A 9,611-nucleotide genomic window follows, 5' to 3' on the forward strand; every position below is an offset into this window, starting at 1 on the left:
CCATCACCATCACCACGCCGTCGTGCTGACAAAACTCTCCCTCGACACTTTGCTGGATCAAGAGTTCAAGGGACGTCATCAAGCTGAACGTGTGCAGAACTCAGAGGTGCCGTATGTTCGGTGCTTGATCGGTTGAATCAAGAAGATGTTTGACTACATCAACCGTGTTAAACTAAAGCTTCCGCTTTCGGTCTATGAGGGTACGTGGACACACTCTCCCCGCTCGTTGCTATGCATCTCCTAGATAGATCTTGCGTGATCGTAGGATTTTTTTTGAAATTGCATGCTACGTTTCCCAACAGTTTTGTGCTGCTGGCCGCCTCGACCTTCGTTCGTCAAGGGTCCATGGCATGGAGGCGTGCTGGATCTCCCTCTTCTCTACACATCTAGAAGAGAAGACCTGACCATAGATTAGACACGGGGAGGGAGAGAGATAGGAAGAGGAAGGAGGATGGATTGAACTCACCGGAGTGTGAGGCGCCGCCGCGCCCGAATCCCTAGCAGTGGGAGGGCTGCTGGTGGGCATGAGCGTCGAATCCAGAAGTAGGGGAGGACGCATCGGAGGGTGGCAAGCTCAGGAGGGTGCCTGACTAGCGCGTGTTGTACAACCTGCGCTACTACTACGGCTTGTGTGTGGGGCATGGTTAGGGATATTTACTAGTAGCGTGTTTTGTAAACCATGCGCTACTAGTAGTATTTACTAGTAGCGCGATTAATATAGCTCCCAACTAGTAATTAGTAGTAGCGTGGGGTCAATATACCGCGCTACTAGTAAACTACTACCTATAAGCTTTTCCCTAGTAGTGACACTGAATCACCGTATTTTTGGAACAAAGTTCGGACACAAAGGAAGAACGAGGTCTTGAAGAGAGTATGGTACTTCTTCCACCGGTTGAAGTAGTTCCCAATTACAACCTTGTAGTTTGGCCTCTGCTTCACCAATGTGTTTTAATCCAGGACCCTGGCTCTATAGCTGATGTATTCCTCATGTAGGTCAAGAAGGGTTATGCACGCAAGAATGTCAATGAACATCGAATCAGCCAGTGAGAATTGCTCGGCTCTTTCTCACTTTGCTGCATAGTCTCAGAATCCTTCAGTCTGTCTATGGTCTCATAAGCACCACGGAGACTGACATCATACATGCTAGATAAATCTGGGGCTTCAGCCATCCGAGAAATCAGCACCCGATGTATTAACTTGGAAACAAATGCATGGTACCTACTTTAGTGGGGTGGGAGTTAGTGTGAACATCTTAAGATTACAAAAAAGAACTTTCTGCATCCATTGCAAAAACTCAATATCCACCAGCTGGATTCACCGCTTAGCATAGTAATAAAGTGCCAATGTTTAGGAAGAACTTAGAAGAAAGGGCCCTCGGTATTTTCATGTGAATTTGTGATGGCAATGATGTCTGAATATTGTGAAGAAAGGGCCCAAAGTATGTGCTCTAAGTATGAACTGCAAGCAATTTGGTTAGATTCTATAGTATTAATCTAAGGTGAAGTGTTATGTCCGCGCTTGGATGTATTCCTTTGATCATGATTTTTCCTAGTAAAATCCAAACGGCGGAGAGTGGGGAGTGATCAATAGAAGTAGGGAGTAATAGGCGGCCACTCTATACATGATTTTGCGATCACTAGATTGACAAGCACCATTCATTTAGTTGAATTGATTGTTTTGCTTGACAACTCAACTGATATAAATGCACGTAGTTGACCTCTCCAGAGAGAATGAAATGAACTCCCTTGAGCACTCAACTAATGCAACTATTTAGGTGCTTTAGTCCTTTATTTTGGTTTATGCTCATAAGTTTTTCAAATGTGAACCACTGAAGCCAACACCCCTGGCTCTCAGGTGTGGCGGTGCTCTTAAAAACTAAAAAAAGCCAATACCCCTTTTGTTCAAGATTCACCACTCATGATAAAATATCATTTTGCCTCGCGCGCTCATATTTGTTTCGTCATCCTGTTTGAGTTTATCGTCATACTGTAATGTTTTACCATATCATTTGGTTATGCATTTAATTTCTGAATCATGAATCGTGTCTACGGAAAGTAGCCGTTTGAGGTTTTGATAAAAATCTTGTCTTAGAGGTCCAGTAACAAATATTCACCTAGTAACACCTAAACGATTAAATCTATGTAATCATCTGATTTGTTTGGTTAAATCTGTGTGGAGATTGTGATTTCTCACGGAGCAACTTTTCTGTTGTCATTTCCATGTGCAAAATCTACACCTCACGACTCTGAAGTGGAGGTTGAATCAGCCTGCTTAAATGCCCTACCCATTAGTGGTGAACATGGTACGACAGCTACAACTTCAACCGTTCCCTTTTAGAGTTTCCTCCATGTGTCAGGTTCCCACTGCTCTCAGGCTCTCTTTTCTTCCTCTTGTCGACTAGTCTTCTAGATATCAGATTATCTAAGTATGTGCACTCATATTTACGTTGTATGCATTAATATATTCCGCAAGAAGGGAAGAGGAAGGAGTGCTCAAGAACCATAGGAATGGGAGGCACCGGGAAAACACCAAATATAATATTTGTACCTCCACACTAGAGGTGAAAACAAATAAGTTTGGATTTCCCCCATATTCCCATTCCTAGCGTTCTGAAGATCACTCTTCTTCCTCTTCATGGCTTACTCTTAGTGCCTACAAAACTCTCAAATAAGTAAACACAAAGCTTGAAGTGTTGGACAAAGTGTTTCAGACTATAAATAAACTGTAGGTCACTCTATATAGAGAACCTTCAGAAGCGCAAGCATTGAAGACTCGCAGTGCATGGCGCACCAATCTACATCCAATGACAATGGGGCCCCACAATAACTCGGCCTTGTCCTATTGTCATGTACTCTTAAGTCATAGCACATGCAGGGAGATCTTCTACTTACCAACATCCGAAAGCTGATATCTCATTTTGTTAAACTGTGCATTTATATAGAACGGTAGAACCAAATGTTATGGGTAAAAAATAAGAATAATATGAAGCAAAAAAGTTAGCAAGCAGAAGTTATGATCTAAAAATAATAATAATATGAACTTGTACAAATTGAACATAGAAAAAATACGGAACGTTGGAAAAGAAAATTTGAGTTACAATTGGTACACATGGACTTCATCTTTTTTAGAGAAAAGGCGTCGATCGAGACCGAGAAGAGCTCGAACCTAGACATACTTTGAATTAACAAACCATCAACCAACCAGGATTACAAGGGCACCACAATATAACAGAGATGCAAAGCAAGCGGAAAGAAAGATACAAGGCACTAGGCAGAACAACACAAAGGCAACAGCAGAAGCGCCGATGCCGATAACCAGCACTACGCCTACATCGACTAGCAAACTAAGTGCACCGAAGGAGGATCACACTGAGCAAGCATAGAGCATCGGCTGCATCCATAGGCCAAACTTGGGCAACACTTGAGCTATCTCCGCCGTCACAAAGGGACATTACCCTTTCACCCAGACTCGATGGGTGCCACACCGACGACCAGCAGAGTGACTACCACAGAGCCCAACTCAAGGTGTCCGAGTTGCCATAGGAGAAGCAGACAGATCTGACCCACAAATCACAGGAGACCAAGCAAATGAGAACCAAATCCGGCGGTGGCAGCACGGAGCATCGGAAGGCGGCAGTGGCAGTGGACTTCATATATTAGCTACACTAGAATAGATGATAATGTCAACCGCACAAAAAAGGATAGATGATAATGTAATCATCCCATGATTAACAGATTATGTAATAGCAAAACTAGAACGCTTGTATAGGTCGTTACTAGAGGAAAAAATATACAGGCTCGCTGTTCTTTAAGTAATTTGGCATCCGAATAATGTATGTTGTGCACAGATACATAGAAGGAGAGATATAGAAAAATAAGAATCATTAGCCACAACCCCTTGGTGGAAGCATACTGGTCACGTCCTTGTGTGAACTCACTATCTACATCGATTCACCATGGGACATCTAGGCAATATGCTGAACCACCTAGCAGTGGCGGAGCGTGAAGCATATTTTAGGAGGGGCCAGATGAGTGTATGAAAATATATTGTGATCAGAGACTGGGAGATATTAAAAAAACAGAAATATATTAATATCAAGTAAATACCAATTACACCCGGTCTTTACACCAACAAGATGCCTAAAAACATCCAGGATGCACACAACCAAAAGAAGAGGAGAAGAGAAAAGGAGACCATGCCAGGGTGATCAAACACCCGTAGTAGTAGCACTCTAACCACCACCAAAGACATCACCCGGACTGAAAGAAGGTTCTCCAAAAGCACGCCTTCAGGAAGGAAACAATGCACAAGCGTTGTCGTTGTCCGATCAAAGATCGTAGGTTTTCACATTAGAGAAATATTGCGTTCCCAAAACAATGCTTTCAACAAGGTCACTACCAGGCACAACCAACAAAGGCCAGATCTTGAGTTTTCACCCTGGAAATCACAATTTGGTACTCAAAGGAGCACCACCAACAAAGAAGTCCTCCAATGCTACCGCCCCCACTTGCGGAGGCTACTATACAAGTCACATACCGCCAGACTCACAGGAACTCCCACCCGGTCTGGACAGGAACATATCAACAAGCCAAGTCTGAACAACTGCCTGTGAAGCAAAGTCTTCATCGCATCCAAGACCCCGCCTTCGCCACTTCCAGGTCCTCCAATCACGCCATGACATTCTCCGCATGCGTTGATCCTTGGAAATCTTGGTATAGACATGTCCCAAGGTGTCAACAAAACATAACTTCGCGATACCCTAGTGAAGCTGGTTATGCTGATGTTGCGGGTGCATACCACCGGCCCCTATCCAATCAAGGTTTCCAAAGAGCGCCATATATGCCAGTCCTTGTTTTCCTTTGAAGGAGAAGTCTGGAACTCACTGATGGTCAGATCAAAGAGGAATGACCGCATGTAGAACGGTGACTTTGCGCGAAGACCACTAGGGCCACCGCCTGGCCGATTATTTTGCGAGACATGATATCCCAAGATAAACCATATCTCGACGCCCACCTCCGGAGGAAGGAGGAGGCCTCTGCCACCATGTCCGGGGCCGATGCCCTGGCGCCCAAGTGATGCGGTCCGAGCCGCAGGCCGTCGATGCCACGCACAGGAAGCAACAAGGTGCGAGATCGGTGCCAGCCAGGCCCATGCGGGACTAGATCGAGCCCACCATGCCGATGTCGCGCCTCTGGCTACCGCCACCATGCACCAATGCGACAGAAGGAGTGGGAACGGGCACCACCGCCACGGGTTTTCCCGACGGTGCCTCCGGCGACGGCGGAGGGAGGGGAGGGGGTGAGGGGAGAGGGCCTCAAGTGCCGGCAGGGGAAGCCTTGGTGCGGCGCGGTATCGCTGCACTGGGGTCAGGTTAGGCCTCATTTTTCATTTTTCAGACGATCGGAGAATTAGCGGAGTTATTAACATAAATACAAGCCTATTTGGCAAAAAAAATCTAGGAAGGGGGGCCACGGCCCAATTTTTTCCCATTGATGCTCCGCCACTGCAACCTAGTCAAGTGCCGGCAGGGGAAGCCTTGGTGCGGCGCGGTATCGCTGCACTGGGGTCAGGTTAGGCCTCATTTTTCATTTTTCAGACGATCGGAGAATTAGCGGAGTTATTAACATAAATACAAGCCTATTTGGCAAAAAAAATCTAGGAAGGGGGGCCACGGCCCAATTTTTTCCCATTGATGCTCCGCCACTGCAACCTAGTATTTTCAATGTGTCTCTAAACAATACGTTAAAGATATCGTTTTATGATCAAGTGTAGAATTGGAGTTAAGAGTTTGCAAAGCTGTTGATAAGTCATTTCACAGCCATCGTTGCTTCTTCCTAGTATGTGTTATCTATTCATTTCCCTATGCCCATGTGTGACCTTTGTAGGAATAGTTTATGTGATTTAGATCATTTTACATGGTGGATGCTAATTGATGCTAAAAATATATTTAGTCTGAACACCCTATAGATATCGTTCAACATGGATTGCCTAAGTAACAAAATGAGCAGACTAAGGTATAGCCTAGTGGTGGGAAGGGGTTGATGCCTTCCCACCCTCCCAGGTTCAAGGCATGGTACTTGCAATTTGGGTTTGTTGTACCAATTATACTATAGGGGCCTCCCTTACAGTCTTTCTGTCAAAAAAGCAACAAAATGAACCACCTAGTATTTTAGGGACAAGGCTCAGACACAAAGAACGAGGTCCTAAAGATATTTCAGTAATTCTTTCACCCTCCTTCCTAGTTACAACCTTGTAGATCGGCCACCATCACTCAAAGGATCAAATCACACGGGTTGCAATGCAAACACCCACCGAAGTTCAAGAGTGGAGGAAATAAGCCTTATCCCGCACGTCAAAACGATATATAAAAACACATCATTTTATTGTCATTTACAAATTTTATTGGAGTTTAGAGTTTTTGAGGTGGTTGTTTCTTGCTAGCATGCGTATATATCGATTAATTTGCTATGTGCATGTGTGAAGTCTCGGGGAACATTTTGTCCGTTTTAGTTCATTTTATAGGGTGCATGCTGAAAACAATTTGCAATGCATGTTCTGTTACATATTTTGTGAGCTGACTACCATCTTTCTCACTCTAACTTCTGTTATGACTCTTAGCTACACTCGCTGGCATTGGTGTGTCATTGCTCTGATTTTCTCTACATCATGAGTTCAACAAATGGGAACTAGTGAAGAATATTCATCATTTTATTTATTAAAGTTGTGTGTCTCATCTTAACAAGTCAGAAAGTTTGCTTATTTATGTTTCTATGACTAACTAGCCCTTTACGAGATATAACAATGTGTACTTCATATGTACTATATGACATGTAAATTAAATGTCTTGGTGTGTTTCATGGTGCTAGTATAATCTTAAAAATGAAACGGTATTAACAAATTGTCAAGTATAAACTAGTTGGCTTGTTAAGCCGACATCTTATCCTATGAATGGATTAGGGTATCCCAAAGGAATAAAGACAGAAAATAGAAATTCAACTATGCAGGGTGTATGAACTTGAAAGAAATCATTTTAATACTATGAATCATTTTTATGTTGTGTGATCCAAAAGGAAGAGGAATGAACACCAAAGAACAATCGGCATGGGTGGCAACATGAAAACTCAAAACAAATCCTCTTCCGGTGTTAGATGAGGAACTCATGTTTTAGCCTTCCATCATGTTACCATGCTCACCTCTCTTAGGCCCTCTTTTTTTCCACTTTCTGTCTCGTACTGGACATCTCATATAACCTAAATATATGAACATATATGTATTCTTTTCCTGCTAAAGCAATTTAACAAGCAAAAAGGAAGAGGAAGGAGCGCATAAGAATGATAGGAATGAGAGGCATCGGGAAATACCAAACCAAATTTCCACCACAACACAGGAGATGAAGAACCAATAAGTTAGACTTTCCTTTATGTTCTCATTCCCACCGCTCTTAGGCCCTCTATTTCTTCCACTTCCTAGCTCGCTTTTGAGATCTCACAACGAATATGTGCGCATATATTTTATTTCCATGCTAACGCAACCAAGCAAGCCAATGAAAAGGAAGGAGTGCTAGAGAACAATAGGAGCAACCAAGCAAGCAAAAGAAAAGTAAGGAGTGCTAGAGAACAATAGGAATAGAAGACATCAGGAAACACCAAACTGAATTCTCACCTCCTACACTAGAGGTGGAAGCAAAGCAAGTTAGGGTTTCCTCCATGTTCCCATTCCCACTGCTCTCAAGCTCTCTTTTCTTCCTCTTCTCAACTAGCCTTCTAGATCTCAGGTTATCTAAGTATGTGCACACATATTTACGGTTTATGGATTAATCTATTGTGCAAGCGAAAAGGAAGAGGAAGGAGTGCTCAAGAACCATAGGAATGGGAGACATCAGGAAAGCACACAACTAAATATTTGCACCTCCAACACTAGAGGTGAAAATATAAGAGTTAAACTTTCCTCCATGTTCCCATTCCTAGTGCTCTTATGCTCTCTCTTTCTTCCTCTTCCCTGCTTACTATTGAGCCTACAAAAGCTGAAGAAAAAAGTATCAGACAACAAGCTTGAAATTGTTGGACTAAGTCTTTCAACTTTGATGTATAAATAGATGTGCTATGCACTATGTAGAGAACCATAGGAAGATCAACTAATTAAGACACCCAGTGCATAGTATCACTATACAACCAATGACAATGGGGCCCATTGTCCTGTGTTGTACATGTAGAGCATGTGCAAGGATATCTTGTGCATTCATACAGCAGGAAAATAATTTAGCGTTTTCACGGCAGAAGAAAATAAAAAATACTCTCCTTCGCCCTGCCAATTACTAGTAGTAGTTGCTACCACCTGAGATGCCAACTAACAAACACCTCGGCGCGCACACGCACCTCACCTGCCCTCATCGATGATGGAGGAGAACATCGGCGACAGGTTCCCGGTCACCGGCGTGGCATCCCTGCCCGCAACAGGGCCGGCGCTGAAAGACTGTTGACAGACCGGCCTGGCTGCTCGTGCATGTGTAGCTGCTGCTGCTCCCGGCCTTGACCTGCCAATCCGTGATGTAGCCCGGCCATGTCGGCATATTCCATGAGCATTGACACCACCATCGACATCAACGGTCGTTGGTGGGGCGACCCCTGGGTGCAGATGAGTGCGACGCGGATCACCCGGAGCACCTCCTCGCTGTTGAATTGCGATAACTTCGGATCCACAAAGTCGAGGGGACTGTCGTTCTCGTACAGGTCCCACACCTGAAAACATCCAGAGTTTCAGTAATCATAGTAAAAAAATCAACTATAAATTATGTGGCGGTCAGTTCACATAACTTTCAACATTACTCCACCAACTTCTATCAACACGTTATTTGGGACGTGGCTTGATGGGATAGATACTGCTACAGCGAGACACATTCGTGTGGGAGTATGTGCTTTATTGTGGGCAGTTTGGAACTGCAGAAATGATTTGGTTTTTAACAGAACAACAAACATTCATTTTTTGCAGGTTATCTTCAGAACAACTGCGTTGATCCATATGTGGTCGCTAGTCACTCCGATAGAGGCCAGGGAGCATTTGGTTACTGGGTCTACCCGATGGGAGATGGTAGCATGGGATATTTTCACCGGTTCGGATGGCGGTCATGTAATATCATAGGCATGTAGTGCTCCTACCTTTTGCCAGCCGGTTGTGGCCTTTCTTTTTATGCTTTGCTCTTCGTGAGATTTTTTTGTATTTCTTTGTTCAAGACTTGGAGAATTTTGTTGGACCTTTTGCTTATTAATAATATTGGCCGTATGCATTATTCCGATGCAGAGGCTGGGGCGATCCCCCTTTTCGAAAAAAAGATTTTGCCGACAGCATACCGACCAAATCACAGTTGTGGGCTTGTGGCTTTACTTTCTACTAATATACTCTGGATTTTATTGACCTTACTGAAGGAAATATGCCCTAGAGGCAATAATAAAGTTATTATTTATTTCCTTACTTCATGATAAATGTTTATTATTCATGCTAGAATTGTATTAACCGGAAACATAATACATGTGTGAATACATAGACAAACAAAGTGTCACTAGTATGCCTCTACTTGACTAGCTTGTTGATCAAAGATGGTTATGTTTCCTAGC

At 43.6% G+C, this 9,611-nt stretch overlaps 1 pseudogene; it reads right to left on the reverse strand.

Annotated features, from left to right (window-relative positions):
• Positions 1-682: 682 nt before the first annotated feature.
• On the reverse strand, positions 683-8,738 carry LOC125532188 (annotated as a pseudogene).
• Between the last annotated feature and the right edge of the window lie 873 nt (positions 8,739-9,611).

The sequence above is a fragment of the Triticum urartu genome, unplaced genomic scaffold (assembly GCF_003073215.2).
Source record: "Triticum urartu cultivar G1812 unplaced genomic scaffold, Tu2.1 TuUngrouped_contig_9310, whole genome shotgun sequence".
NCBI lineage: Eukaryota > Viridiplantae > Streptophyta > Magnoliopsida > Poales > Poaceae > Triticum > Triticum urartu.